Below are 27,352 nucleotides of genomic sequence, written 5' to 3'. Positions count from 1 at the left end.
AAGTATAAATATGGAGTTAGTTTTGCGTCGAATTTGCGTCGAAAAAACGACGCAAATTCGGCGCAAACGGAGTATAAATATGCCCCCTAATTTCTCTTTGTCTTGGGCAAGTTTCTGTACGATGCCCCAGCTGTGGTTCAGAGTCTTCATTTCTGCTTCTGCAGTTCTCCACCAGGAGTTCTTTGGTTTGCTTGTGTTCTGTTTGCATTCGGGGATCAAATGGAGAGCTGTTCTTGTGATGGAGTCTTATTTTCTTCTGACAGTGTGTCCTATCCATCTCCATCTTTTTCTCATGATGGTGTCCGTGCTCTCTTGCTTATATCTGGTGAGCAGTTCCAGGTTAAGAGGATTTGTGGCTAAGTTACTGGTGTGGAAGGCTGAAAGTTTGGTGATATTGCTTTTTCATTCTCCAAAAGCATTCTGATCCATACAAGAGTGTGGAAAAAACACAGCTCTGGAAAAGTCCCATCTTGGTGTTATTGCTTTACCGGTATGACCTCCACACGTTGTTCAGCATCCTGAAGGCAATCCAGGCATTGTTATGTCTGCCCTTAATGTTACTTCATGCCTCTTTGTTATGTCTGTTGGTATTGCTTAGGTAGGAGAACTCTTGAGAAATTGCCAGCTCCTCTCTATTCAGTTTGATTGGTGAATGGTTTGGGATACTGAGTGGCATGACTTCTGATTTTTTCATAATAATCTTCAGGCTCACTTGCTGTGCATACATGTTGAGGCAAGACGTGTTTTCCTGCATATCCTGCTGTGTGTAAGAGAGCAAGTCTAAGTCATTCACATAATCAAGGTCATCTAGTGCAGAAAATAAGGTCCTTCTGATGCTTCCGGCTTGGTATTCTGTTGTGCGTAGTATCACCCAGTTGATGACTAGGTTGAAGAGTAACACTGATATGACACATCCCTGTTTCACACCAGTCTTGACTTCCAAGCTATACTCACTATCTCCCAACTTGCAGGTAAAATTATCATAGAAGCTCTTGATGAAGGCCACTATCTGCTGTGGTGTGTCATAGGCTCTCAGTATACCCCAGAGGCTGTCATATTGGAGGCATTCTCAAAATCAATTAACTTGATGTATAGTTGTCTCCATCACTCTGTGCACTGCTCTGTGATGTTTCGTAGAGTAAGGATCTGATCAACACATCCTCTGCCTTTGCAGAGCACTGCCTGCTCTTTTCTTAACAATGTGTCCACAGCATCAGAAATGTGCTGTAAAATGATTGTTGCCAGAATTTCACTCAGGCCTGACAGAAGTATGATTTCATGCCAGTAGTTATAGATGGATAATTGGCAATGATTCCTTTTTTTAGCCATCTCGTACTTTCTTTCCCTCCTATAGCAAAGTAAACAGTGATTGAAGGATCTTGACTGATGTTTCAGGGTCTCTGCCTTGAACATTGCTGTATTCAGGTTGTCCTGGCCAGGAACTTTACTGTTCTTGAGAAATCCGATGGCAGCGATTTCTTCTTTCTATAATGATCAGAGTTAACATCTAAGTTTGTCTTTGCTTCCTGTATGACTACTTTGCTTGTTAATATTGTTCTGTTCAAGACTTCTTTGAAGTGCTCAGCCCAGTGTGTTTCCTTCTCTTTTTCTGTTATGAGTAGTCTGCCTTGCTTGTCCATGATAGGAGTACAGTATGTTGCACAATATTTAAAAATGTCCATCTTCATGGTATTGAAGACATTTCCCCATTCTTCTTTTCTGGCTGCCTTCTCTGCTTTCTGGCAAGGTTATTTATGTACTCCAGTTTGTCTGCTCTTGTCATTCTTTTAACTGCTCTGTTTGCTTCTAAGTCCTGTTGCTTGTACTTCTCTTGCAGCTTCCCAGATTTGGCCTTCATTAGTTTCTTTTTTGCTGCCTTCGTGTCTTCATAGCTTACCATGTGTCTTAACCATTCTTTCTTCTTCCTTGTCTTGGTTTCCAAGCATATTTCACTGCTCTGCACATATATTGAAGAGACCTGTTCCCATTTCTTGCTGACTGTGTCTGCATCTTGCTCAGACTGTCTTCCATGTACGCCAAGAGTTGGAACCTGTTTTTGATTTATAAGACAAATGCTTTCTGAACTTATGGGTCCTGTAATTTTGCCACATTGGAGTGCTGTCATCTTGATGTTTTGCGTTCTGTTTTTCTCAGCTTCAGATGGGGATCACTGCCAACATACACTCCCCTCCTCACTCTGACATCTTGCAGTGAGCGTCCCTAGGTGCCACTTATCATCAGGTGGTCAATCTGGTTTCTGTCTTTTCAACTCGGAGGGCACCAAGTTAGTTTCTGCATATCACAGTGGGGGAACAGAGTCCATCCAATGACTAGATCATATGTGGCACAAAATTCTGCCAGTCTTTCTACATTGTTGTTCATTATTCCACAACCTTCCTTTCCCGGGGCTTTGTCATGGTTCCTGTTGTCATCTCTCATTTTAGCATTTAAGTCTCCCACTGCAATCTTCAGCTCAGCTCCAAACTCGGCTCGGCTTCCAAATCAACTTGCGTCTGTTGGTAGAATATGTCCTTGACTGTTTCCTCTGTTTGTCTGTGTTTATATGGCTGCCTTTTAATCTGGCTGTCATGAGTCTGCTGTTGACTTGCTCTAATAATTAGGCATTTTTCTGTCCACTTGCTCAGGATGATGGCTCTCCTTTGTGATCTTTGTCATTGTCCCTACCCGAGTATAGTACAGTCTCTCCTGCGGTGGTTTTCATTCTGCCAGATCTGGTCCATCAACTTTCGCTGACCCCCAGGATGTGTATGTTGTAGCACCGTATATCAGGTGATATTTGAGCCAGCTTTCCTGAGTCAAACGTAGTCTGTGTGTTCCAGAACCCAATCCAGGTCTTGTACTTGGCCCTCAGAACTTCCATCATCATGTTAGTAGTTTACTTGCGGCTTTGACTACTGTCCATCATGCTTGTCTCATGCAGAGACTCTGGAAGTCTCTCATGCCCAGAAGATTCAGTGGTTGTTGCTGTTGTATCCCTAACAGATGCTTTATATGAGTCAAGGTTGTTAGTCCACCCCTAACCTGGAGGACCAGTGTATTGTGCATCCTTTGGTCTCCATCCTTTGACCTGTCTGGCTTGGGTGATGCTGACAGAAGACTAAGGGCCTGATTTAGATCTTAGCAGTAACGGGTCCGCTGCCACTTTTCATACAGAAAACCCGTCCGCTGGTTTGGTGATCTGCCCGCCCAATTTAGATGTTTGCAGTTCCATAGACGAAAGACCACCTGAGTCCCGCCGACTTCGCCAAGGATTCCCATCCACGTCAACGGCACCATTGGAAATAGTGGCTAGCAGCAGGACTCCAGCCACCTTTACCGCCGAGCAGATTTGGATGTGCCCTACCAGCAGGCCAACTGTGACGTACGACCTCCACTTCTGAGTTGGTGGATTGAGGGGAATTGAGGTAAACCATTTCTGTTTTTGACTGGACATGACTGGACAATACCTCCAGTCCCTGTTGCCACTGGACCAATGAGAAAGCATGACCCCCGTCACTGGACTCAAAGGTAGGGGAACTGCATTGCCTGTGCCTGTTGTGTGGCACTGCACATGAGCTCAGGACCACTGCAGTCATCTACATGTCACAGTATTTTTTTTAAATGACTGTGACAGGCATATGTTTGGAAAACAGTTGTGTCTGACATGGATAGGGACACACAGCTACAAGACACATATTGCACACATCCACAACTGTCATTGCGGTGCCAGTATTCATTGCCAAATGAATGCTGGCACCACAATGATGTTACAATGGCACTTGTCAACTATGTCCATGTGTGCGCATTGCAAGCGGACTAATACCTGTGATGTTGTGCTGCCAGTTGTGTATGCGAGTCAGTATGTGTATGTGTGCGTGAGATTTGTTTGGCTGGTTGAGATGGATGGAGCTGGAGTGGGTGGTGTGGTTGTGTCATTATGTGTGCCTCTTGCATATGGGTCTGATGTTGTATATGTTGTGTGTTGTGTTGCTGTCTGCAACGTCGAGTTGGGTGCTGTTGTGCTGTGGTGGTCTTTGTTGTGATGTGTGTAGTTGTGCTTTTGTTTGTGTATATGAGTGTGTAGCTGTGTTGGTTGTTGTGTCGTGTGTGGGTGTAGTGTCAATGTTGTGTGTATATTGTGTCATGGATGTATGGCAATGTGTATTTTCCTTATGTGCGTATTGCATTCTGGTGGAATGGCAATGGATAACAGTGTGTATGTGGGGTGTTGTGTCTCATGTTGTGAAGGTGGACATATATGGCCAAAGTACAGTTTGTGTGTGTGTGTGTGTGGCTAACCTCTATTCTACAGCCATTGCCATTGTATGATGTCCATTGGTTCCAGCGACGGGCTCCCTCCACCCGAAATCTGCTGGCAGTACACCACTTGCAAGACTGTACCATCTAATTATGGATGATGGAACCCCACTACCCTGACGGCTAATAAGAGCACTCCATTGTGGTGGTCAGTAGGCTCAGCCACAATACATCTCAATGCGGCTGCTGAAATACCGTTGACTTGATGGTGTTTTAAGTCTGCTGCATTGACAGATTGGTGGTAATACTGCAAAGATTTAAATCAGGCTCTACGTTCCTGCAAGTATAGCTCTCCAGATCATTGACACATGCAGGCCCCTCGACCTCTTCAAGGCGGCGATCCTCCAAGGCATTCGTTATTCATGGTCAATGATTAAAAGTCCACAGTGCCTAGAATTCAAGGTGTCATGTGTCCTACACAAAATAGTAGGTAGAGTCTGAATTGCATTAATGAAATAGGCCTTAAAAAGCCAATATGACTGTTTTTTTGTTATAAGTGAATATAAGCTTAATTTATAGTTTGGCAGAGTGGGAGCATCAGTGTATTGCTCACACACTACCAAACCTGCAGCTCATTGTCCTATTAAAGAGGTAGTAGATCTTCAGGGTTTCTAATGGCAGACCTCCATCTGATTCCACAATCATAAACTTTTGAATTAATGGCCTGTTGGATACATGGCCTACAGATCATAGTGCTGGTCACTCCTCCCTATTTATGGCATTTCAATTGTCACTAGATGTTTTTCGTACATGATGGGAATGTGAACCATGATAGTCCAATGCAGGAAAGTCACTACGTGGACCCTATACACAGAGGCACTGTAGTGTTGCATCACTCATTTTCAGTTTTGTTTCAAGAATAAGCTCCTATTTTTTGGGGAAAACAAAAACGTTTGCTGAGTGAATGCAACAAAATTGCACCTACTCAGCAAACTCTTCCAGCTTTGTTGCAGCTGCTGCATTGGTAGGTGCTCTGAAGGCTTAGAGATCACCACAAGGTTAGAGGGAATATCTATGTATGCAGGCAGACGTACACCAGTGGAGCAGAGGGCATGGATGTTTGGGTTGGATTGCTCCTACAGAAGCAGGAACAATTCAGATTTGCATATGTCTGGTCTGTTTCTGGATTGATGTCATAGTGACACAGACTGGAATGTTGTCTGAGTATTTATAGTAGTTGAGATTCATTAAAGCATTACAACTATCACTTTAGCTTTAGCTGTCTGGATGACCAAAAACTATCAATTCTTAACAAAAGGTACAGATAGTGGGCCTTAGGTTGGTCGCCCTTAATCATTAATTATGAAGCATGTTTCATGGTTTGCTGTTACATGGACATGTGACTGTAAGAAATTGCGTTACTGCTTGTGGGGTTGAAATCATACTGAAGCAGTAGCCACATTCTCAACCCTATGGTAGCTTGGCACAGAGCAGGCAGGCTTAACTTAGAGGCAATGTGTAAAGTATTTATGTACCACTTCAAACAGTAATAAAGTGTACACACAACCTAAGAAAAATCGCATACCAATTTAGACAGAGTATTTTTTTATAAAAAAAATAAATATTAAGGACCAAAATGACAAGAATGCAATCAGTAGAATGGGAGATTTTAAAGATATAACGGAAAATAACACCAGAAGGCACAAAGTACCAACTGTGGATATCTGGGTGTGCTAGACCAGGAAAAAGACACAAATTCAGGTCAACCGCAATGGAACACTGGCCCAATACAGAGACCAAGTTAGGCCCACTAAACAAGAGTACCTTAAATCCTGGTTGAAAAGGGTTGAGGAGTCCTGAGTCAAGAATGCATCGCTCAGCTGAGGCCATGCAAGGTCTTTGTCGAGATGCCTTGCACAGTGTTGGTTCTAAGGAGCTGTGAGGCTGTGGTGCAAGGTTTAGCATCATCATTGAGGAGGCATCCAACGATGGGGCTTGCAATGCGAAGTCCTGTGTTGATGGTGCATCGTGTACCAGCTGGTCCCGAAGAAGCTGCGGGGCTTGCAATGTGGAGTCCTGCATCGTTGTTGAGGCTGCTTTTGAGGAGCGGCTTGTGATATGAGGGCCTGATCAGCAACAATTCTGATGGCTGCGATGTGAGGTCTTTGCACCAGGAAAGTCGATGCACCAGAGATAATGTTTCAGTTCTGCTTGGGGTTGCACTGCACAACAGAGGAGATTCATTGTTTCTGCTGGATCCACAGACAGGTTGGCAGAGCACCTTCAGGCCCACTTCCAAGGGTCTAGGACTGGGGTGGCACCACATGGCATGGTAGGACTTACAGATGGCAGAGTGCAGGTGCTGGGTTCAAGGTTCTTGGAAGGGTGTTATGTCTCTGAGGCCTCTGATCAGAAGGCCTTGGAGTCACTCCAGGTTCCTGAGTTCAGAGATGCAGGTCCAGTCATTCTCACCCAGGCAGGAGGGCAGCATGGCAGATGGTCTGCACAGCAGGGCAGCAGCCCTTCAGAGCAGCAGTCCAGCAGAATGGCAGTCCATTTAGCAGCACAACAGTCCCTTTTTCTGGCAGAATCCACAAGTCCAGAAATATACTGAAGAGTTGTAACTAAGGGTCCAACAATTATACCTGGTGCCTACTTTGAAATGGAAGAAGCTTCGAAAGGTTTCCTCCCCGCTGAGGTGTCAAGCATCCCCTTCATCCCTGTCTTGGACCCATCATGACTACAGTCACAAAAAATTAGTGATAAGCCCTTTTGTGAGAGTACTACGGCACAGCCTGTATGATGTAAAAGTGTAATAGGTGACAGCATCTACCCCTCATTAACTCAGTGTGGCCCATCCAACCAACACCTATCTTCCCTTTATCTTACTGTCTGGGAGCAACTGCGGCAACATCTAGCCATGTGGCCCAGGATAAGGCTGCAGACACCAGTGGATAGGCCAAAAAATGCTGACTATTTAAAAGAGGCATTTTCAGAATTGTGATAAAAAATCCATCTTTACTATTAATGAGGACTTTTAATTACAATTCATTAGACACCAAACTTGAACTGTCTAACTGCTCCCAATCTTATAGCTTATTAAATATAAAAAGGTAAGTACCATGTTATCCTATGAGAGAAGTAGCCCTTACAGTAGGGCAAAACTAATTTAAGAGCTCTTACCAGCTCTTAAATTATGTAAAAAATTAAAGTACATGTCCTACTTTTTAAATACATTGCATCCTGTGCTCCTGGCCATTCAGGGCCTACCGTAAGAGTGACTTTTATGTATTAAAAAGTTGGCCCGGGTGCAGAACTTCGCTCCACTGGTGTAGTTTGCAGAATTCGAGTACTCTGCACTACGCGGAGTAGCATGGAGTTCCTGAATCCTGCAATATGGCGCGGATCTGAGATCGTTTGCCTGCACAAGGTTTGGTTTTAGTGCTCTCTTGCGAGGACCACGATATTCTGGGTCCGTTAGCAAGCACGCACAAGACTTTGCATTCACTCATGCTGTTTCCAGCACAAGGGACATCAGGAGTACAAGTGCCTAGGTAACTTTCCAGAGCATTTATGTAAAACAGGAACAAAAAGGGGGCAGTATGCAGCCCTGCTTTACATCTCTTGTGATCTTGATAGTTTTCGTACAGTCCCCATATTTGGTAAAACGTACCCTTGTGGTTGTATCTTGGTGGAGGAGCCTGACTAGATTAAGGAGGGAAGGCTCAACTCCCGCCTGGACCATGAGTTCCCATAATTTCCCCCTCTCGACCATGTCAAAGGAGAGGTCCATAAAAGCCATATGAACAGCACCTCCCCTTGCTCTGACTTACTTTCCCAAGACTAGGTGTCAGGTAAAGTTTGTTCAACCGTTCCTAGATCTGGCCTAAAGCGTATCGGGCTTGCGAAAAAAAGGAATTTGCTTCAGCCCAGTCCTCTAGTTTATTTAAAATCACCTGACCCAAAAGTTTGGAAAATTAATCTAATAATGAGATAGGGTGACAACAAGTGGGCAAATTCTTTTCTCCCTTTTTAAAAACAGGGACTATTATGGACTCATACCAGCAATTAATTAATTCTGTCCTAACTGCAGATCTAAAAACATTTGTGATTAATGGGGCCCAGAAATCAATATTTTGCTTAAATAGATCAATGGGCATCCTGTCAGGATCAGGGGCCGAGCTAGCTATTGCTTTTGATAATGATGCCAAGTCTATTCAATCTGTTATCTATTGCTCACTAAAATACAGTCTCCCCACATGGCCATCATTTTCTTAGCTCCTGTCTACAATAGGTGGGTTGAAAACTTGCAAAAGTGGTCAACCCAAACCTGCTCGGTGATGTGATAAACTACACCAATACACCAACATCTCATCTGTCTGAAAGAAAGGGCCGATTAACTATTTCCCTGAATAACTTGATGTTCCCGGTTTGGACAGCTTTATCTAAGTCCTCCCATGCTTTCATCCTAAGCTCTCGTTTTCAATGTTCAGTGGCACCTTTATACTTCTTCCAAGCCTCCCTAACGTCTTCCATATCACATGGATTCCTTTTGGTGGCTATTCAAGGCTTTCAGGGCAGTGGTACACTGCGCACTGAACCATAAATATGGAAAACCTTGTTTCAAAACCTTTTTCTTAGTTAACAATTTAGACACTGTTTCACATATAACAATAAAGCTATCCCCGATAGCCTTTGCCTCAGCATTGACAGGCAACACCCTATTTCATTTTCCACCAAATGAAAAAGGCCCACCAGAAACATGTTAAGGTCTACAGTTGACCATTTCACGCAAACAGCTTTATTGGCACTATAATACACCAAAGGTCTTGGCAACTCAAGTGGTCAATGGGATAAACCAATAGAGAAGCCAATTATGGTCACTAAATGGTGTAGGGTAAGGGAAATAAAAGGAGCATAGGGAGCAGGTACGAATGGTGAAGGAATTACAGTACATGGGATTCAAACATGACAGTAAAAAAAGAGCACTCATTAAGTCCTTGAAGTTTAACACAATACAATCCCCCTTTTACAGTTTTCTTTCAGAGGTGCACACCTAATTTACTGTCCTAGCCATACTTATTTTAGTAACAATTTATGGGTGGCCATCTGCATCTTCCGTTAACCAAGGATATTTTTATTGATAAGACTGTGGCAACCCACAACGACGCCTTCCTTCAAGGGGGTAACTCCCACCAGAACTAAAGTATATGGGACACCCTCAGGTGATAAATTCAGATTCGGGAAATTAATTTTAGAACAGTTACCAATAGATGCAGGCTGGGACAGGCCTGGCTCATACACACCCTTCCTAGGCCCACACCTCCTTTCTTTTGTGCCAGATACATTCACTGTAACCCCTACAGACCAAACTCCTGGGGCTTCTGGAGTCTTTTAATTTTTAGAACTTTTTAAATGTTTATTTCATTTTGTTTAATTCTGCATTTTGCCTTTGTATAAATATTCTATTTCCTCCTGGACACCCGGGCTGCGGTGCACTGCAGACAAATCAGCAGCATAATTTCATTTTTTAATGATTATTCCATTTCCCCTAGACCACCTTGCCACCATAGTTTTTTAAGGATTATTGCATTTACCTATGCACCTCTCTCTGACTACCAGAGAAGTCTCCTTTAAAACAAAAGGAGATAAATCAAAGATCTATATCTGCATTTTGTGCTGCCTGATTTGAAATGTAATTTTATGTGTGGTGGTGTGGTTTGACTTTACAATGTTTGATTAAATAGGTATTTCTTACATAAGTAAACAACCACACTAAGATTGCATTCGTCTATACTATTTCAACCTGTAACTTTTGCAGATCGCCGGCCGGCCCAGCGGGAAAGTCGGAATGTCCCCCGCGGTCATCTGACCGCGGGGTGGTGTTTGGGAGGTTTCCGCCCGGCGGGCGGCGCCTGCCGCCTGCCGGGGTCGGAATGACCCCCCATGTCTGTTAGTGAGGCAACCACTGCAATCATGACTGCAATCATGACGATGCCCACAAGCATTGACATTGAGTTGGATTTGTCCTTTTTGCAAAGTAGTAGTCAAACTTTCACGAAACAGAGCAAAGTGGACAGCAGCCGCAGCCAGCAATAGTAGATCTTTCCAAAGTTGGAGCAGAACACGCAGTTGAGCTTCCTGCAAGCAAAAATCTCCTCTTTTAGAATCAACAGAAAATCTACAGTGCTCATGAGAAAGAAAATGAGTTTAGTTTATTGTGGGTCATGAGAAAGGAACAGCATTTAACAAATTATTAGAAAATGTAATATTTTGGCAGAATTACATGTAGTCACAGTATAAATAATGGGCTATTGCTGAGAAGAGTTCTGAAAGTTGCAAACTTGGTGGTGCTGTCGCTTACCATTGGATGCTGAATCTGACGTCCAAAGTGTGCCCACCTCAAGAACCAATAAAATGGAGTTTGGTTATTTTCTCCTGCCTTGACACTGTCCACAACTCTGTCCACTTCTGTTTTAGGTCTGCTGTCACACTCTCTTCTCTGAGTTTCTTGATGAGTTTCCTCATCATAGTTTTAACTGCCCTATACTATCATGTGGTTTCAGTACTAATAAGGCCAGCTAATTCTGAACTGCTGATCTATTCCAATGTGAAGCTCCTGTTCTCCACTGTCCTAATGCTGATGTCAACTGACGTTGGAAGAAGGTGACCGTTTCTGTGGACTCATCATGCATGCTGCCCCATGAGGAGAGGTTTTACGAAATGTGGTTTCTTGTTTCCTTTTTTTTAGCTTAGTCACTTACACTAGCATATTTTTAGAGTTTGTTGCCCTAGTTAGATTTTAAAAAATTGTTATTGTCTTTCTTTTATTTTGCTTTTGCCCGCATGTGTTAGCCCGTTCCCACACATGCAAGTCCCAATTTCAGGTGGTGGTAGGAATGGCCCAGCTTTGAAATTAATTGTTAAAACTGTATTTGGATGATTTACGGATGTCACCATCATCTGCTTTGAATATTATTAATTATGTGCATATTGTTTTGTTGCTAATCTATATTATTCTTTTGGAATGCCTAACAGTAGTGATGTTTAGTAGGTTGAATCTTTTCAGATGTTTTGGTCAGCCTATAGTTTTCCTGTATGTCTATATCTTAATTTTATGCACCATTTACGTTACACTGATTTTGGGATTGTAACAAAGCTTTGAAACATTACTCTGTTTAGAGTTTGATTTAGTGTTTAAATTGTTATGGTCTTTAGTATTGTTTGTGATATATCGTCATTGATTTGTTGTGAATGATTCTGACTACTACACTCTTTGCCAAGTCGAAAGATTTGGTTGACCTCAAAAGGTGAGATAAAGTGATGGTGTCTCACCAGAGTGCTGGTGTTTGTTGAGCCGGAACTGGAGGGTAGACATTTTTCAGGGCCCTGGTGCTCCTCAGCGAGCTTTCAATAAAGTATCTGGCTTGTTCTGTAGCCAGTGTGTGTGCTGAACATGTGTTCAGTGCAGGTGGTGCGGTTGTTACAGTGAGAAGGACCAGTCTCTCACCTCCAAAGGTGGAGAGATTAACCATGATCAAAATGAACCAGCATTGTATATCACCTGATTACCCTGTTCCCAAAACACCACAGGAGGAGGGAGAGGATGATTGGGCAGAATCAAGTGTGTTTGCTGGCCAACTTCTGGTTGAACCACATGAGTTTGAGGACAAACTCTACTTCCCAGAATGAGTATGCCAGTGCCCCCATAGAACATTTTAATTATTTCTCATTGAACTTCTTTCTTTCAGTATTTCTTTGTCAAAGAAGATAGCTAGTTGAACATTGTTTTTGTTGGATTTATGCTTCCCCACCATTTATAATAATCACATATATGGCCGGATTGGAGTTTGACCCATGTGCAGTGAAGAAGCACCCACATTCCCTTCAGGACATTTGAGACAATGCCTGCCCCCCTCACATGCCACTGACTATCCTTTTTTATTTTTTACATAATCTAGCTGGGCTGCCCCAACAGATTATTAATTAAAAGACTGCCAGTGCCAATGCCAATGCCAAATTCCAGTGTGTTGCTACCATCAAAGAGTGGATCATATTTTGTATCAACCACTGTGCTTGGATTGGAAGAGGTGACTAGTACTAACTATTGCACCAATCAGTGGTGATATATTGCATGATTGTGAATGATGATTGATGATGTATGTGGTGGCTGGCAGTGAGGGAAGGAGTTCAACAAATTTAAATTTGTAAACTTGATTTCGATTATTTGGAATGTTTGGGGGCTTATGGGTGATCATTTTTTCCTGAAACATATTTGCCTTTCAATTTTAGCAAAATTTACCTGGAGGGTCCACTCCTTATTTTGGTTCCCCAGAGATCAGAGCAATCACTTTAGTTACCAAACACAAATCTACACAAACTACTCCATTTCTTTTTCTCTATTTGTTCTTTAACCGCAGTGACCTACACAGGTCTACCTTGCTCAGTTTTGGACTGGGACAGAGTTACTCAGAATCAGGAGAAGGAGGAGGAAGATAGAAGGACTCAGGGTGGGACTACCTCAACAGCTAGAATTAAAAAAGTATTGACTTCAAAGAGAAATCATGATGATGGTGAAGACTCTGAGACAAAGTACTCACTCAACTCTATGGATTGGATAGAGGTGCGTTGATTTGAGAATTGCTGCTGAGTGTGTGTTTGCTACATTGCTGACTCAAATGTGAAAATTCTATTTATGTTCTTGCTCTGCCTCTGAGTCTTCTTGGTACATTCCTGACACCTCATGAAGCTTACCTTGCTTCCGCTTGTCCTTCTCCTTTAATCCGTAAAACAGTTACTGTTTTTCAATATGAAGGCCTTCTCCTAGCCCTCTCTTTCACAAACAAAGCATGGTAAAAGCTCAACACTCCAGCTTATCTTCTGGACAGGTTCAGCTAGGCACCCAAGAGTGACGGACATTCCAAGAAGAATGGAGATGCACCGCCCAATTTGGCTATATAGAATCATTTTCCTTTTAACAATCATAATTTTTAGAACTGGATGGGTTAATTCCAATCCTTCATAATTTGTATTTTTCAAACCTAGAAGCCATAACATTTAGAGATATACTATCTTGGGTCTCTCTGGGGCAGAAGGATGGTTTGCAATGCATTTAACTGAACGATGTCATACTTATTCCTTTATCGTTTCCTTCAACAGCAGATTGATGATGGTGTGCTGCTTAGGGCCTGATGACTATTACTGTTGTGGTTTCTTTTGTGTAGTATTTGTCTTTGTCACACCTTTCCCCAAATCTCCTTTCCCATCCATTTATGGAGCCCCTAACCCTCTTCCCCCGGGCTGTGTGATTTATTCAGGTGTGACTTAATCAGTTTTACACCATAAATGGATCACACACTTGCTTGGGCGGATATGGTGAAAGCAACACCAACTCACTGCATGACCTTCTATTACCGGAGCAATATTCTACACCGGCCTCATCAACATCATCAATGAGGACTTGTGTTGTGTCAACGCTTAGCCTTGTCCAACCATCCCTGACTCTGAGCCCATTTCTCCTGACTCAAGGATTTCATTTTCTAAGTTTCTTTTCTAAATACTAGCTCCCCATTGTTCAGAAGAATTTGGCATTGCTAGTTCTAATTATCATATCAGGTCTTCTTTGTTATGTGTCAAATACTATTGTGGTGGTAGTCTGGTCTTAGTCTTCCAAAAGTGATATATGTGACAGTGACGAATAACACTTTGATTAATCTTGTAGTTGGAGTTTGCATAGGTGGGAGTTACACCTTGTGTCTTCCCTATTAGTGTGCTAGTCTGCTACTACTACTACCACTCCCTTAAGATGCCACCGTGGGAAAAACCCTGCAGTAAGATGACTGAAGTACTATTACCCCTCATTTAATCTATTGAGGTAAGAGAAGAACTATTATTTGAAGTTAACTTGTTTAGTTAGTAATTAACTTCTATTGAAGAAGATGTTGTTTGAGTGTATTTATGTTTTTGTTGGCAAAATAGGCAATGGCAATCATACCTTATCATTCAATATAGTTACAGAGGGCAGTAGAGCAAGGATATAAGTAAATGACATATACTTTTGTTAGCAGATTTCGAAAACAGGCTACACTACAAGCCAGAAGTGCAAACTAAAACACCAAACTAAACATTTGAGGCATGAACCAAGTAAAATAAATTATTCCCTTTTATTTTTCCAAATAGAGCACCCACCCATTCCACCCACAACAGGCCCACTTCTCTCCCCCCAAAAAATTGGCCCCACCTCCAAAAGTCAAAAGTCTGCAACCAAAGTCCACAACGAAAGTCTAAAGTTCAAAACCAGTCCCAACTCCCTTCGCACCCTCTCCACTCCCAACAAGTCCCTCCCACCTCAGCAAAAAATGTAAAAAAGGCTCAGAAGAGGGCACTGTTGATGTGGATCCAGAGCTGGTCCAGGCTGTGCTCGATCCTATCCAGCCACCTCCTAACCCGCCTCTCCAGGCGGTCCAGCCACTGCAGGATGGGCTACAGCAATGTTCTCTGCCTGTCAGCTTGGGAGGGAGCGGCAGCAGTTCCTGACAGCTGGTGGCTGTGCTGGTGATAGAATGGCTGGCAGGCTGGGGCCGGCTTACTGTACCGGGGCCCAGGTCGTGGCAGCTTTTATTTCCACCTCCTCATCCTCTGGGACCACCAGCTGCCTTTATTAGGTCTGGATGGTCTCCAGGCTCTGCTGCCGGAGACAGGCTGATATCTTCTGCCTGGTGGGTGGTGGACCAGCAGGAGTAGCTACATCAAGAAAAACAAAAAGAAATCAGGCAAATTAAAAACAATGCTTATAACACTTTAAAAAAAATAAAGTAGTGGGTGACACAGTAGCAGTGCATTGCTGGTTCCCTAGGGCCATTGGAATTTATGATTATGATTAGGATAGTCACAGGGTCAATTTTATTTTTTACCCACACATGACGCACATAAAAAGCACAGACTGGCAGAAAAGAAATAAGGTAGACTAACATCAGATAAAAAAACAGTGACTTGATTTTTTTCTTGTAAAGGCTTTTCTAGTAACTAAATAGGCAATTTGAGTGGAAAAATTAAAATAAATTACCTCTCATTTACAAATAAGACATTATGAACTTTGGAGTACAGGTGTTTTTGCTGCTTAATTAATGGAGGCATGCAGCTGGTTCTTCGTGTATTTTGCTACTGTCTGCAGCTGGGGCAGCTGCAGTTGACAATTATATTTATTTAATTCCAATGGCCCTGCTCTTCTCCAAATACTTTTCACTTTCTACCTTGACTCTAAAGAGACAGATGTAAGTAAGATACTATGTCACACATGTCACATATAAAATGTGGATATTATTATCCGGTCTGCTGTGCGTAGACTGTGGGGAAAATAATGCATTACAATACAGGGAAAGGACCGTGCTATATAGATTGCATTTGGCATGTTTGTCACAGAGTATCCCTTACACCAAATGTCAAAATCAAATCAGGCACTTAGTCCCATATTTATACTTTTTTAGCACCTCATTTGCATCATTATTTGATGCAAAAGCAGCGCAAATTTACAAAATACATTTGTATTTTGTAAGTTTGCGCTTCTTTTGCGTAAAAAAGCAGCGCCGTTCGGCACTAAAAAAGTATAAATATGGGCCTTAGTCCCACTTTACTCACTGGCCTTTCCCACCACCACAAATTATTTCCAACAAATTCATTTGCTAAGCAGTAAGGAAAGGAAACAACTTACTCCATTGCAAGGTAAGGTAGAGGGATTAGGCGGTTAGGTAGAGCTTTTGCTATAGAATAGATGGGTGTCACTGATCACTGATTTGTCATGTCCCTAAGCTTTGGCTTATTCAGTCATTGTAATAGATGAAAGGGAAAAGTCTGAACAGGCATAGAAACCATTAAATATATTTTGGAATCACTTCATATGGCCATAAAAATGTGGTACATGCCAAGAATGGATTTTTTAATTTTTTGGTAGGCTGGGATTCAAGAAATGAAGGAGTGAAGTACTAAGAGGTAACTGAATGGGTGAAGGGAAATACACCAGGTGTGTTCAGTTTGCAGTGCATTGAAATCATTGTAAATGCCACATAAACTGAAACAGACACACATTGCACAGTCACAAATTGAACCCTACTGCATTTCAGCCATGGGTGATGAAATGCCATGGGCAGGGAGGGGTTTGATGAATGATGATGGGTGGGATACATATCTGCCTTGTTTAACAAATACAGTGAGTCAAAAGATTCAAACAAAAATTTAAATACCCTCCACTTTGAACCATTGCTTTGATAACCAAAAAAAAGTAAGTGAAGTAAGTGAGCAGCATGCCCCTCTCCAGAAAAGCTCCCTTGTTTATTCATCCAAGCAATCATTCAATCATTCTTTCATTCTTATAACTATATTGACATGTAGCCACCATGGTTTAAGCTTTACTTTCTCTCATCCAGTCTATCACCAAAATGTTCATTCATTATCCATCCATACAGTATCCACCCTTTCCTTTAATCATCCTTCCATCCATCCATTCCGGTACCCAAAACTCACCCACGCATCCTTTCACCGACCCATGCATCCTTTCCTTTCAGTCATTTTAGCCATCCTTTCTTTTAACCTCTCTTTTTTCCTGTTTTCATCAAGCCATCATTTTTAGGGTACATTATGTGAGCTTTTGCTGAGTTGCAGATAGAAGAGGCCATAACTTAACTACCGCTGTAACTGGTAAAGCGTGGGGGTTCACAATCACGAGTCACAACGATGCCCTTGGAGCTAGTGAGTATAATAATAATTGCCAATAAGCAAGCAATGTGAGTTGCCACCACCCATCTCTGCTGCTAGTTCCCCCTCCAACTGACACTCCTCCTGCAGTGGCATTTGAGCTGGTGGCACTGGCAGTTGGTGTGGCTACCATGGTGTGGCCCATAAAAACATTATGGGGGTCATTCTGACCCTGGCGGCCGGTGGCCGCCAGGGCCACCGACCACGGGAGCACCGCCAACAGGCTGGCGGTGCTCCCACGAGCATTCTGACCGCGGCGGTTCAGCCGCGGTCAGAAGCGGAAAGTCGGCGGTCTCCCGCCGACTTCCCGCTGCTCGGGGGAATCCTCCATGGCGGCGGAGCGCGCTCCGCCGCCATGGGGATTCTGACACCCCCTACCGCCATCCTGTTCCTGGCGGGTCTCCCGCCAGGAACAGGATGGCGGTAGGGGGTGCCGCGGGGCCCCTGGGGGCCCCTGCAGTGCCCATGCCAATGGCATGGGCACTGCAGGGCCCCCCGTAAGAGGGCCCCACTGTGTATTTCAGTGTCTGCAATGCAGACACTGAAATACGCGACGGGTGCAAACTGCACCCGTCGCCCCCCTGCAACTACGCCGGCTCAATTCTGAGCCGGCGTCCTCGTTGCAGGGGCATTTCCTCTGGCCCGGCGGGTGCTCTTTTGGAGAGCGCCCGCCGGCCCAGAGGAAATGTCTGAATGGCCGCCGCGGTCTTTTGACCGCGGTGCGGTCATTTGGCGGCTCCCTCCAGGCGAGAATGAGCCCCTATACTGTATATTTTTCAGATGCCAGATTTGTTTTATTCAAAAAAATACAATCGCAATAATCACAACAGTTTGGTTAGAAGCACTGCAGTATCTTATATCAAAAGTATCGCTCTGGGCATTTTGTTGGTTCACAATGTTAGAAAAGCCAGGTAGTCAAGGCTACCAAAAGCTATTCATAATGGAGGGGCAGAGCTATAGCCTACGATGATGATGACTCTGAATCACTGAAGTGCAACGAAGGGGTGGAATAATAATGATAATGATCAATGAAAGACATATGGTGTTGGTTGGAAAATGCAATGGGATCTCATACTTTTCAGCCATGCTGCACTATCATGGGAACTGCTGGTATACTGTATAAATTAATTACACAGCACAGCATTGGGGGTGGGGGTGGTCCATGACCATGGCCACTCTTTTGTTAACTGTCAGAGCATGAGCAAGAAAAAGAAAGCTTTCTCAACAAACATACATCGTGAATATTGCTTATAATACTAGCTTACTTGGGCCTGCAATCGTCACAGTAGACAGTAGAGTACCAAAAATCTGTTCTTAGTGTTACAGTAGCACAAGATATATAGGGGTGAGGGAAAGATTACCAACAAAGCAGAAGAAATTGACAGACTAGTACAGAGCAGAAAAATTCAGTTATCAAAAAAAGCATGAAATAAGGAAAAAAGAGAATGCAGGGATAATAGGAATTAAACAAAATTTGGATAGGGGAGTCAGAAAAAAAGGAGACAGTATAAAACACGCATTTGCAATGCAATAGGTCTCACATTTTCTTGAGTTACAGCTATTGCCATTGTAAATGTAAATGTAGTGCTGAGACTACTAGTGATAACAGTTTTTTACAGCACTGTGAAACTGCAACAAGAAGTGCTACTTATAGAAGCGAGCTATGGCAATTAGTGTTACCTACACCTCCATTTCAAATGCTCCAAATGCAAATGCATTCCAGTGTCAAGCTGCTGCCTATCAGAGCACAATACTTCATTCATCCCTCTTCACTTCTGATGTGGTTAATCAGAGGCTTTGGAATCCATGTATAATAATAGCTGGGCATCGAAGGGTTAACAAATATCAGCTGATCAGGAAATGCGTAGCCTGCGTCTTTGACACAAGGATTAACAGAGAAACAGGAATTTATTGCAGCCGCTGACCTCACTAAAGCTATCCCCTTGTGCTGAGTTTAAGAATGCCGGAGAGCCTAGAAGGAGGGGTAGCTTGCACGGGGTGACCAATTTACAAAGATATTGGCAAAAACTCCTAACTTGGGCACATGTGTGAATTAAAAGGTTTCATTGATTAAAAACCTTTGCGTTGGCACGTAATATATGTTTGTGTGATTTACACATTGAGTAAACACCCAGGGACATTTTAGCAGTCACAGTGAAAGGCAAATACAGAGTTTTGATACGTCAAAAATATATTCACTGTCATGTGAACTTTGCATGCAGTGAGTAAGGAAGTTCAGAATATTCACAAATTGGATAAAGCTGAATATATATCAAAATATAAATTATTGGGGCCACGAAAGAAGATGGCCGCCTAAACCCTGAGCTCCGCGCTGTAGCGGTCCCGAGGAGCCGGCGGGGGACCCGCAGAGGCCGAAACAACCACCTCAACACGTGTCGGAACCCCACCACCACCACCGAGTTTCACACCCGAGCCGAAACGGCCAGCCGCCGAGACCCTGTCGGCTGGCAGCGCGTCTCGGAAAGAAATGACCTGCAGGGAGGGCGGAGTCGCGTCACTTCGGCTCTGCGACCGGCCCTTCTGAAGACGAGGGGAACCCAGTTTGGGAGACCACGAGGAGCCTCTCGGTGTTCCGGACCTCCGGCCTCTTGAGGAGACCCGCCGTAGAACACGGGAGGACCTGCGGTGTGCCTCGTCGATGGAGGCCCAGCGGAGGGGGAGGAGCTGCGTCCTCGAGTTGTGAGAGGAGCGGCTTTCCTGCCACTGCAACGACCGGCGCGGCAGGTACAGCCCCCGCACCCCAATAACAGCGGGGGATAGCGTGCCTCTCCCCCACTTGGCCCTCCATCTGTTTGATACGCTTCCCGCCTCCTAAGAGAGAAACGGGGGGCGGGGGGAGAAAACAAGGAAGAGAGAGGAAGGAGGGGGAGAGGAGAAGAGGGACAGGATCCCCTGAACAAGAGGAGACAAAAAAAAAAGAAGGGGCAGCCAGTACCTAGAGTATCCCTCTTTCTCTCCCTTCCATCAGTTTGAGACTGGCAGGGAAGAAGACGAGGAGGGGGAAAACAAAACACAACAAGCAACAAATGAACAGAGAAACAAAGGAATAAAGACGTGAAAACAAGAGGAAAAGAGAAGAAAGGGAAAGTAAAGCGAGGGAGGGAAGGAGAAAGGGGAAAAAATAAATAAAAAAGGAAAACCAAGGAAGAGAAAAAGAGGAATAGAAGAAAAAGTGGGGAAAAGGGGGAAAAAAGGGGGGAAAAGGAAACGAAAAGTAGCAAGAATAAAGAAACAAATTACACCATCCCCTGCTTCCGCCCTCCCCATCCCCCCCAAGTTATTTGGATGCAGAAGAAGGAATGAGTACCCCCGTCACCGCCCAAAAAAAAAAACATAAAGGAGAAGGAACAGCGATGAGGGTTGACTGACTTGCGCATTTCTGCCCTGGCTCGACCCTGAGGAAGGGCTTGGACCCAACCGGATAGCCCTCACAGGCTGACGAGGCGATGCCCAGCAGCAAAGCAAACCAGAAATCCACTGGTAAGCCGGCGCGACAGCTATTATTTTTTGAAGCTCTCCACCATAAGCGGCCAACTTCCATGGCAACAGGGCCTCACGCATCACCACCCCCAATCCAACCCACTGCGATGTCCGACAAGGAACAACCCACAACCATGGAAAGGATACTACATGAGATCACCGCCGTCAGCCGCTGAATAGAGGGAGTGGATGATTCTATATCATCACTGACCCTGGAAACTAAGGCCCTCATTACAACATTGGCCACCGTGGAGAAGACCGGACAAAACACCGCCGCGGAATTCCGCCACAGCTATTATGACCCACATCTCGGAATCCACCGAAATTCAGACACCCACACAAGACCGCCACACCAAAGGTCAGTGATAAACTGGCGAAAACAAAACCTCCACCATCACGCCAACAGAAACACACCCATGCTATCACGACACACGAATCCACGCAGCGGTCTTTCAACCGCGGTATTCCATTGGCGGTGCACACCGCCGCCCTCAAAATACACACACATCTCCAAAACACCGCCACATTGGACAATTCAAAATACACACAGCTGATACACATACAAACACCACTCCCACACACCCAACACAATATAAAACACACACCCACATCACCCACAAACCCCTACGACCACAAATTAGAGACGAAGGCCAGATGGACAGAGAGCACAGCAACTGAGAACCCCACCACACAGAGGCACACAACACCATCATCCATACAACATTACACACACAATACACCACACACCACTTCACGTCACCACACACATCAATACTTACACCACCCCACACATCACCCACACCACCTCATGTCACGCCAAAGACACCCCAGGTTTTCAGAGGAGGAGCTCAGGGTCATGGTGGAGGAAATCCTACGGGTAGAGCCACAGCTATTTGGCTCACAGGTGCAGCACACATCCATAGCCAGGAAGATGGAGCTATGGCAAAGAATCGTGGACAAGGTCAACGCTGGCGAACAGCATCCATAAAATCGGGAGGACATCAGGAAGAGGTGGAACGACCTACGGGGAAGGTGCGTTCAGTGGTATCCAGGCACAACATCGCGGTACAGCGGACTGGCGGCAGACCCCCACCTCCTCCCCCACAACTAACAACATGGGAGGAGCAAGTCTTGACCATCATGCATCCAGAGGGCCTCGGAGGAGTCGGTGGAGGAATGGATACTGATAAGTTAAATCTCAACTATTATATCCCCCACCCTACCTGAATGCCATCACACACCCCCACCCTCACCCCCTCCCCTATCACTCCAACTCCTCACTAATGTACTCATAACACAAACCACCCATCCCAACACCAAGCCCGCATGGAAAAACAAAGCATGGTCAGCCCTCACCAAAGCATGCTCACTACACATACCCATAACAACCCTCTAACCATCATCACACAAACCCACACACAGGAATGCTTGCACTGGGGTACACAAACACTCACCCATTGCACACCATTACTCACACACATGCACTAATCATGCTGTTATATCCCTGCAGGACCACTACGGAACGTCACCACACCGGAGGGTCCAGACAACTCCACTCCACCCACAGAAGAGGCCCACAGTGATGACAGCAGCTCTGGATCCTGATGACCAGCCCGGACCATCGTGGGCCTCGGGACAGTCGGTTCCCCTTGCACAGGCACAGCCCAACACTGACCTTCAACCCTCTGGTAACACCAGCACAGCACCCACCCAGCGGGCCCATAACTCCGTACCCAGGACACGTCAATCAGCTGTGTGTCCACCACTACAGGGAACCCAGGATAACCCACCACCCCAACAACAACAGGGACCTGGGTGCAGTGGTAGTGGGCACACGGTCCAGGGGACGGAGGCACAGGAACACAGGGGAACTGGGAGGGCTGCTGTGAGACAGGGGACAGACAGGCCAAGGGAACCCACCCTCCACGAGGCCCTCTCCTCCATCATGGGAGCATACCACCACTCCCAGGAGACGATGGCCACGGTTCTGGCCAAGTTTCAGGAGACCCAGCGCCTGCAGGACGAACTGTATTTGGGGTTCAGGGAGGAGCTCAGAACCATCAGCTCTGCCCTGGGCACCATCGTAGGGGTGCTGAAGGACATACAAAAGACCATGAGGGACACCGTGGCACTCCAAGGGGCCCCTGACACTAGCATGGACGATGAACTGCCCACCACCTCTGCCGGCGCTAGTGGACAGTACGCCCCGCCACAGGACCACCACACCAGCACCCCACCCCCTGCAGACAGACAACCACCCCGCAAGCGGTCCCTGAGATCCAGGAACAGGACAGAGCAAGATGGCAAGACCCCCGCCAGGAAATGAGACCACCCTGATTGTCCTCCCACTGTCTCACTTTGTTACCCTGCCCCGATTGGAACTGCCCCATCTCCACTTCCTATGCCCATATGGGCAGTGCACCTGTGTGACTAATGGACTGGACTCTGCCATGGACATTCCTCCACCGTCCCCCATCACCATATCACTACCCCCCTCCATTTTTGAGCACTGAAATAAACACCCTTGAACCACAAAACAGTCTGTGATTTGGTAAATATGTTTAATCAATGACAGTGTCAACATGCTTTCCAATTTTATAGCCAACATACCTAGGTCACACATCACAAGTCCTTGAAGGATGCAAGCAGATGACACACGTTGCTAACCACACCTGTGAAACCGTAATGGAAAGGTACAACTCAGTGACCAAATACTGCTATGAACTGACAGACAGGATAGAGGTAGAAGTGTGAAAGTGAATGTAATGGTAAAAAGAAAACTGTTCTCACCTGTGTGTCACTGGAAATATTGCCGTATGACTGACTCCCTGTTGTCTATGTCTTCTTCCTCAGCGTCCTCCTCATCACTGTCCACAGGCTCCACAGCTGCCACAACACCGCCATCTGGACCATCCTCCTGCAGAAAAGGCACCTGGCGTCGCAAAGCAAGATTGTGAAGCATCGAGCAGGCGATGATGATCTGGCACACCTTCCTTGGTGAGTAGAATAGGGAACCACCTGTCATATGCAGGCACCTGAACCTGGTCTTCAGGAGGCCAAAGGTGCGTTCGATCACCCTCCTAGTCCGCTCATGGGCCTCATTGTAGCGTTCCTCTGCCCTGGTCCTGGGATTCCTCACTGGGGTCAATAGCCAGGACAGGTTGGGGTAACCAGCATCCCCCAATAGCCACACCCGGTGCCTCTGGAGTTGACCCATCATATAAGGGATGCTGCTATTGCGCAGGATGTGGGCGTCATGCACTGATCCAGGGAACATAGCATTTACCTGGGAGATGTACTGGTCTGCCAAACATACCATCTGTACATTCATGGAATGATAACTCTTCCGGTTCCTGTACACCTGTTCACTCCTGGGGGGGGGGAACCAGAGCTACATGGGTGCCATCAAAGCACCTATGATGTTGGGGATATGTCCAAGGGCATAGAAGTCACCTTTCACTGTAGGCAAATCCTCCACCTGAGGGAAAACGATGTAGCTCCTTACGTGTTTCAGCAGGGCAGACAACACTCTGGACAACACGTTGGAAAAAATAGGCTGGGACATCCCTGATGCCATGGCCACTGTTGTCTGAAACAATCCACTTGCAAGGAAATGGAGCACTGACAGCACCTGCATTTGAGGGGGGATTCCTGTGGGATGGCGGATTGGTGACATCAGGTCTGGCTCCAACTGGGTACATAGTTCCTGGATAGTGGAATGGTCAAACCTGTAGGTGATGAGTAAATGTCGCTCCTCCATTGTCAACAGGTCCACCAGCGGTCGGTACACCGGAGGATTCTGCCATCTTCTCAAATGTCCAAGCTGACAGTGCCTAGGAAGGACAACAGCGCCCACAGAGTCAACAAAATCCCAAGTATGTACCCACAGATACACAGAACACGACACCAAAGACAAAAATCTTCCTATATGTGTGCCGAATGTAGGCCCAGGTATGTGTGACACAGTTGCAAATTAAGCCATGTGGGCCCCTGAAATGGCGCTGCCTGACCTCTAAACTGGGACAGTGGGATGTGAGGTAACTGCGCTGGCGTTGTACACCGTAGCGGTAGGCGGTGGTAGACCACGGCGCAATGCTGCATTGGTTAACATTGGACCCTATGGGTCCCAGGAGCCAATGACGAAGTGCGCTGGTGGTGATGATACGCACCGCCGCGGACGTCACCGCTGCGGACGTGACCGACATTTTCTATCTGTTCAATCACTTGATACCTGATCTTCGACAGGAGAGGACCTACACTGCAAGTGCTGCTGTGACCTCGGTCTGGAAGAGACAATGGCTGCTGCGTCTGGGGAAAGGGCCCCTGCCTTCACTGCTCAGGAGTTGGAGAAGCTTGTGGACGGGGTCCTCCCCCAGCACACGCTACTCTACGGTCCTCCAGACCAACAGGTAAGTACACAGGGAGCACGTTGTATGGGCTATACCTGGGTGGAGAGGGCTGGTTGTAAGAGGGAAGGGGGCAGAGTGCAGTGAACATGAAGGACTGTGAATGCATGTGCCACATGGCAAGGGCAGGGATGGGGGCCACTCACTTCGACGGTGCTCTTGCTAATGACTTCTCTTCTTCCCCTGTGCATGTCATGTAGGTCAGCGCCCACCAGAAGAAGGACATTTGGCGTGCCATCGCCAAGGACGTCCGGTCCCTGGGAATCCACCAGAGACGGGGCACCCACTACCGTAAAAGATGGGAGGACATTCGCCGCTGGAGCAAGAAGACAGCGGAGGCTCAGCTGGGGATGGCCTCCCAACGTGGGAGGGGTGCCCGTTGCCCCATGACCCCCCTGATGTTCCGGATCCTGGCGGTGGCCTACCCTGAGTTGGATGGGCGCTTGAGGGCATCACAGCAGACACAAGGGGGTGAGTACACAATCATTCTGGGGACTTTGTGCGCAGTTGAGGGGTCTAGGTGTGGGAGGAGGGCTGTGGGTTTCCCTAGGCCAGGGCGACTTCCATAGGCTAGGGCCCTCCATAATGCAGGCCATGTGGCACTCCACCCCACCGTAGTAGAGTGCCAAGTACAGGTATACATGCCCCTGTGGCATCCATGTGTGCAGATGTCCACCATAGCGATGTAGGCCATATCCCAGGAATTGCATCTGTAGAGGCCAGGAGCACGGCGTAGTGCAGGGGGCTGCTGTGTCTGTATTGTCCGCCAACGGTAGCGGTATGCCATGCACTCAACCTGTCTTTCTTCTGTCTCCCCCCCTTTTTCTGCTCTCCATGTTCTTTTGTGCGTCAGCATCATCAGGCGGAGGTACAGTGGCACCGGAGCACGAGGGAGCTGCCTCCCACATGGCCATGGAGGGCCACACCACGGACTCAGAATGCACCAGTGGGACACAGGGCGAGGGGAGCTTCACGTCGGCCACCAGATCACCAACCAGCGACACGGACTCGTCCGCCGATGGGAGCTCCCTTGTGGTGGCGGCACCATCTGTGCCCCACACTTCTACAGGTACAGCCGCCACCTCCCCTACCAGCACCGCCCTCCCAGCAGCCCCTCAGCGTTCGCCCCGTGTCCGCTCACCCAGGAGGGTGGGCATCACCTTCACCCCAGGCACCTCAGCCCCTGCCCCTGTCACCCCTGCGGCCCTCAGTGAGGAGGCCATTGACCTCCTCAGGTCACTCACTGTTGGGCAGTCTACCATTGTGAATGCCATCCAGGGTGTAGAAAGGGAGTTGCAACACGGTAATGCATTCCTGGAGGGCATTCCTTCTGGTCAGGCTGCCCTTTATCGAACCCTGCAATCTTTGGCCTCAGCACTGATGGCAGCCATTGTCCCTGTGTCTAGCCTCCCCCCTCCAACTTCCCCCACCCAAACCCAAGCCCCTGTACCCCAGCCTATCCCAAGCACACCAACATATAAGCATGCACACACCTCAACACACAAAAGTAGCTCAGGCAAACATAGGCACCACACATCCCACAGGCACTCACACAAGCATCAGACACATACAGACACAGCAACATCCACTGCCTCCACTGTGTCCCCCTCGTCGTCGTCTCCCTCCTCCCTCCCAGTGTTGTCTACACTCTCGCCTGCATGCACTACATCTACAGGCACTAGGACTCGCACCAGAACACCCAGCACCACACCCCGCTCACCTGCACTCACCACCCCCACTCCCATTTACACGTCCCCTGTGTCCTCTCCCAGTGTGTCTGTGATGCCCCCTCCCAAAGTACAGAAACGCGGGCACCCACACACCCAACATCCATCCACCTAACGACAGCCTCCAGTACCTGCACATGCACCCAAAACACCTAAAGTGACACCTCCTACAAACACCTCCTCTTCCTCCACTCCCAGACCCCCTCCAGCTACTCATCCCAGCGTTCGTCATAAACTCTCCCTCAGCAACGTTGACCTCTTTGCCCCCATCCCCACCCCTCCAATTCCAAGTCCCGTAGTAGCATCTCAGCCAAAAAGACTCCAGTACCAGTGGTGCGTGTTACAGGTGTGTGGAGTGCACCGGCCACCAGGGCAGGCAGTGTGACATGGAGCCAAAGCACTGCCAGTCCACCCCCTGTAAAGCATCTCAAGTTGGAAAGTGGCCGACGGGACAGGGTGAAGACTCCGGGCGGCAAAACTGCTCACAAGGGTCCCAGGGGGAGTGCAGAGTCAGCTGTGACTCCTCCAAAGGTGGTGAAGGGCCAGAGGAAGTCTGCACAGTCTGGTGAGAGCAGCACGGCGGAGAAGGGCGCCATCCTCCCCGGCGGCTGGGACGCCACCGCCAGCACCGTCGTCACTGGTCAGAAGACCACCGCCAGAGTCATTGCCCAGGAGGGCACGGGTATCGTCACTGGTCAGGAGACCACCGCC

Source organism: Pleurodeles waltl, chromosome 9, assembly GCF_031143425.1.
Source record: "Pleurodeles waltl isolate 20211129_DDA chromosome 9, aPleWal1.hap1.20221129, whole genome shotgun sequence".
Classification (NCBI taxonomy): Eukaryota; Metazoa; Chordata; class Amphibia; order Caudata; family Salamandridae; genus Pleurodeles; species Pleurodeles waltl.
This window is presented reverse-complemented; position numbering follows the sequence as displayed.